Below are 5,327 nucleotides of genomic sequence, written 5' to 3' on the forward strand. Positions count from 1 at the left end.
GGCAATGAAACAGTTAAGTTTCTTTAGTTACCATGATTTTTAAAGTATAAACCTTTACTATATATCAAGTTATTCTGCCTTTGTTGAATTCAGTTATACTGTGTAACAAGATGATGTTTTTTTTTTTTTCCAGAAAAACAAAAACTCCAGTGTAGAGGAAGATCAGACCTGCATTCAACCCTAAATTGACTGTTGGACAGTAGCTCATTATGCAACAATGCTCATTTAGTTATTTTACAACATGTTTTCATTATCTGTTCCTGGAAAATAGATCACTGCAGAAACTAAAGTTTATCTAACTCATTATTTGCTTCTCTGGTATCTAATTAAAAGGGAAAAAAAAAAGAAAAGAAAGCACCTTCCTGCTACCTGAGCAATTGAAAAACAACCTGATAGAAGCCGGTTGCTCGGGGCCACAGTAATGTATCACCAAATGTCGTGAGCCAATACTTCCATTAATTCTCACAGCAACATTTACATCTGGCTTGCTGACTTAAGCAGAAACGCAATAGTCCCTCGCAAGATGAATTCTGAGTGACTCCATGTATTTTCTCTCTTCTTTTTTGCTTTTTTTTAAACCTCATTTGATGTTATTGGTTGCGAGTGCGTTTACACAGTAAGCATTTGTGATTATATGAGTAATGGGAGTTTTAGAGTCAGGACCCTAGAGAGGGCTGCTCATGGAAAAGGACAGCATTGAAGAAGATCTGGTTTACAATAAGTGAAATGACAATACCTCAACATTACCCTGGGGGCTGAGGTTGCATGCACAACGGAGGTGTTATGCAAAGGCAACAGAGCATAGTCCTGTGTAACAGGTCAGATTAGATAAGTGTGCTGCTCCAGGTGACTGGCAGATTCAATTTGTTGAGCTGTATTGCAGCCGACATCTGTCCGGAGGTGTGGAATGGGTTAGAAGCAATAAGAATTGGTACACCTTCCACTTTCCACTGCAGCTCAAAGGCAACGAAACACAGTGGAAAACGCATAAAACACAATATTTTAAACTTCTGTAAAGTAATTGGATGACATTGGAGCAATAATGCTAAAGACACACTTTAATACCCGCTAACAATGCTAAATGGGGCCTATATCGTAATTTTTTAAGCAATCAACACATCTTAAATGACACAATGCATGTAACTGAGAGTAGGTATTGGCAGATCTGGAGCTAAACATCTATTGGCTAATCATTAGCCGAGCGGCACAAATGTGCACATGACATTAGCAGAGGCATTCACGTTCACCAGTCCCATAGGCGTCCATTATACAACCATCTGTATGAGTCCATCAATCTAATGGTGTGTCATACAGGACGTCTGTGAAGGAGACATTTAATGCCTTGTCAAAACATTACCCCTGCGACTGTTCTCCCTAACATTGACGGACTACCTTGTCAAGGCACGGAGCGCTTTATGTCCCATCTGCCTCATCCTGCTGACAGGTGGCTGAGTCAGACCTGAGAATGGATGTGTGGCACCACACTCAGACACACGCTTGCTGACCCGTTTACCTTTTATTTGTTCATTTACACCGTCCTCGGTTCTTGTGATGTATTGCTCTGATGCGGAATCAATCTGTTCACTTTCAAAGGCCGTCATTGTTCCATGATTGCATCATGACAGTGTCCATTGAAAAGAAGCTTTGTGAAGCATGACAAATTTGATGACCAAAGCTGTAGGACTTCTTTTCTGGTGCTGGATGAGATGACTTTCTGTAATGCTAATATAAGTTGCTGCTTAGGTGTGATGACATCACTCTCTTCCTTGCAGTTATTGACTTTTCCTGCATCCCGGAGCTTTCTGCACAGATGGAGTCGCTAATTGAAAACCTTACGTTCTGTCTTGCAGCTTCCTGCTTCAGTTAGCTTGACCACGTCAACAGCTTCGTCAGCCGCCAGCACGCTTGGAGTGTTTGACAAATCCCCGGAAGAGAGGGCAGAAACAGCGAGATTAGGTGTGTTGCATCCCCGTGAGTCTGCTCTGCCATGGTGGCTTTGGAACAGAGTTGAAAATCAATGATGCGCAGACACCCGCTCTTATGCGTCTTATCACCCCCGCTGAGAAGATGTCGCACTTCTCTCTGCCAGCAACCTGTGCTTGACACGGTGGCGCTGGTGAGACGGGACGTCCAGATGGTGAAAACAGTAGCAGCAGGTCGTTTTGGGCCCCAGCTGCCATCATCGCTTTCTTCAAAGCATACAGGAGGGGTTTTAATGACGCTGCCCGCTTACCTCAGGTGGCCTTCCTTCAGATCTAAAGCCTGAACGGCTGCCTCCTGCAGCGTGATAGGGGAGTATTTGCTGGAGTATTTATGAACCAGGCCATGGCTGGGTTAGGGTTAAGGGTTAGAGTGAGGGTTAGCCTGTCATATAATTTAGGCACAGTATTTAGAGATGTTCATGTACGAGTTTGGAGGTTTGACGTGAAATCTAGACCATTCCGGTTTCTCCAAAATATGGTGGAGCGGCCAAAGAAGAAAAAGCAAGTTTGAAAAATGGTAATGGATCTGCACCTCCACACAGTGGTCTTGTCACTCATCTCCACTTTTTAAACCTTCAAACCCCGACTCCAGCACATGAAACGAGTTCAGAGGGCATTATTCCAAGTTTTTCCTGAGGCAGAAAAAGAAGACGAAACACAGACCCATCAGAAAAACTCAAAAGAAGCTGCCCCCAACAAAGGATCACAGACAAGATGAATACAGATCCTCTCCAAACACAACTCAAGTTCACACACGCTACATTTTCAGTTCACATGAGGTCACAGTACAGAAATCACTGAAAAATGCAAAAATACCAAGCTTAGAAGTAAATATCACTCAAGGGTTGAGAGTTTGACACACACGTGTACACCTATCATTGTGAGGACTTTCAATGATGTCATACATTCCGTATATCCTTACCATTATTAATCTCTAATCACTATTATATGTCTGTCCCTAATGCTTTAACCGAGTCTAACCTTGATTACATATACAAAAGTCTCTTAACGATTTGAGGACAGGACAAAATGTCCTCACCAAAACTGCAATCAAAATGTTAATTCCGGTCCTCACTATGTAGCATCAAGAACACACACACACACACACACACACACACACACACACACACATGTGACCCATGAAACTCTTTTACTTTGCTTCGACAAATTACAGAATTTGGATGAATCATTGATTTTTCTAATAATGTTGTGAAAGCAAATGTTTGTTTAGAGTTTAGACATGAAATGAGCGGACCCCTCATTCCCGAAGGATATTTTGTTTTTTAGAAAATGGCTCCCTGAAGTCTCAGGATTAGCTGGTCCTAATTAGAGGTCGGTTCTTTATTAGATACGAACATAATTTGGCTTTTTGCAGCACTTTGAATTAAAAAAAAACAAAAAAAACACATGAACTGTAAATGATAACAGGGCTGTTGTGAAATCAGCTCTTCACACACTCTACTGACACCAACTCATTGCACCGCAATTGCATATCATGAATCAAGGCCTGTGCTGGACATGTGATAGTAATGATATTAATCAATATTGTTCAATACTGGAGTGGCCCTGCGGTTGATATTAACATGAAATTGAAACGCTGCATGCCGTGGCTGATATGTGGCAAAAATGGAGATAATAGCATACCTTTATGGAGTTCATGACAGGAATTATTGCACGCCTTCTATAATATTCCTTAAGATGAGAGATTTGATTTTCTAGAGCTGAATTCAATGCCTTTTATGGTGAGGGGATAATACAGCATGCACAGAAGAAGGCTGAAGGACGGCAGCTCTCAGAACCGCCAACCTGAGAGTGCGGCCAGGTCCACTGGGATGATGGGCTAATGCAATCTCTTTCCTCGATGTCCTTTGAGGCTGATCCTTTGCCCATGCTACCCCACACTTGAATCACCCTCCTTATTTCCCTCCCCCTGTGTCTTATCCTGCTCCCCTGCTCCGCTCTTGTCTCCCACCTTTTGTTTCCACAAGCCTTTTTTTTTTTGCCTTTCAGCCTCTCATCCCCCTTTTCTCTGTATCTCCTCTCACTCCAGCCTTTGCTTTGTATTGCAGTTTCCAGGAAATGAGAGAGGCATTCAATTACTGTGTTCATGGAATCATTAATGGCAGGCCGGGGGTGTGTTCTGCTGGCCACCGCTAACAGAGCGTGTGCCTAGTAGCAAATCTTCTACTGTCTCCCCCAGCAAGACAGGCATGGGCCGATACCAGTCTCACTGATAACAAAGCCTCGGATGGAAATCGCGGCGTACGCAATGATAAGGGCAATATTGAGGCTAGCCCTGTATACACAATGATAGCATAATTTGGATGGCCAACAGCAGCAGCAGGAACATATCTAATGAGACAATGACCTGGAGAAGGGACCCATTAGAATGTAACCTTGTAAATGTGTCTCGTCTGTGGACATGAAAGACCTTTAAGAGTACATAGAAACACATGGGTCTTTATGTGCTGATAACATGAGAAGGTCTGCATAAACAGATGGTGCTTCAGTGAGATCTATCACGGCCCCCGGTGGATTTAATTACGTTTAAGGAGGATCACATGGCTGCGTGCGTGTCTACAAGGACTTTTCTTTCGGTTCTGCCGAGGGACTCGGCAGCCCGCAAACCACATGTTGAGCTGAGATGGAACATTTTTTCCAATTCGCACGGGCGGCATTCGTAAGCAGGGCAGCAAAACGCCGCGGCTTTGGTGTGAAATCTGGATGCGTTTGATTTTACACGCTAGACCATGCAAACATATGTGACGCAACATCGTAGCATAGGTCCGCAAGGACACAAAGGGCCCATTCAATACATACAACCTGAACTTTTATGTTGCTAGTGCTATGTACAAGTGCTCATTGTCAGATAACAGCGGTTATTTCTCTTCTTTGCACTGCAGGAGATGACCTGGACTCCAGGAGACTGGATTTATTTGTCCATCAACAAGGCAGCGGAGACTGTCGGGTCCATCCTCACGTGTTCTTTCAGAGCACGTATCTCTGGCCATGTTAAGGGAACAGGAAAGGTCCGCACGGCATCATCAAGACATTGGAGGGGATAACTGGCACCCAGCTGCCTAGACTGGAGGACATCAACAGGACCGTCTGCACCAGAAGAGTCTCAGCAAGTGAAGGTCACTGAATGCCACACTCAGCTAGGATTGTGGCTCAGACGATGGTGATTTCTAGGGCAGGCTATATTTCTAGGAACAAATGCCAGAGAATCAGGACTCAAACTTGGGCAAGAATGAACTACGATAAATCAGACTTGACATGAATTTTTATTTGGCAACTGAGAATTTATGACTCATCTACAAATCTACATGAGCAATATGCAAATTC

The sequence above is a fragment of the Takifugu flavidus genome, chromosome 13 (genome assembly GCF_003711565.1).
Source record: "Takifugu flavidus isolate HTHZ2018 chromosome 13, ASM371156v2, whole genome shotgun sequence".
NCBI lineage: Eukaryota > Metazoa > Chordata > Actinopteri > Tetraodontiformes > Tetraodontidae > Takifugu > Takifugu flavidus.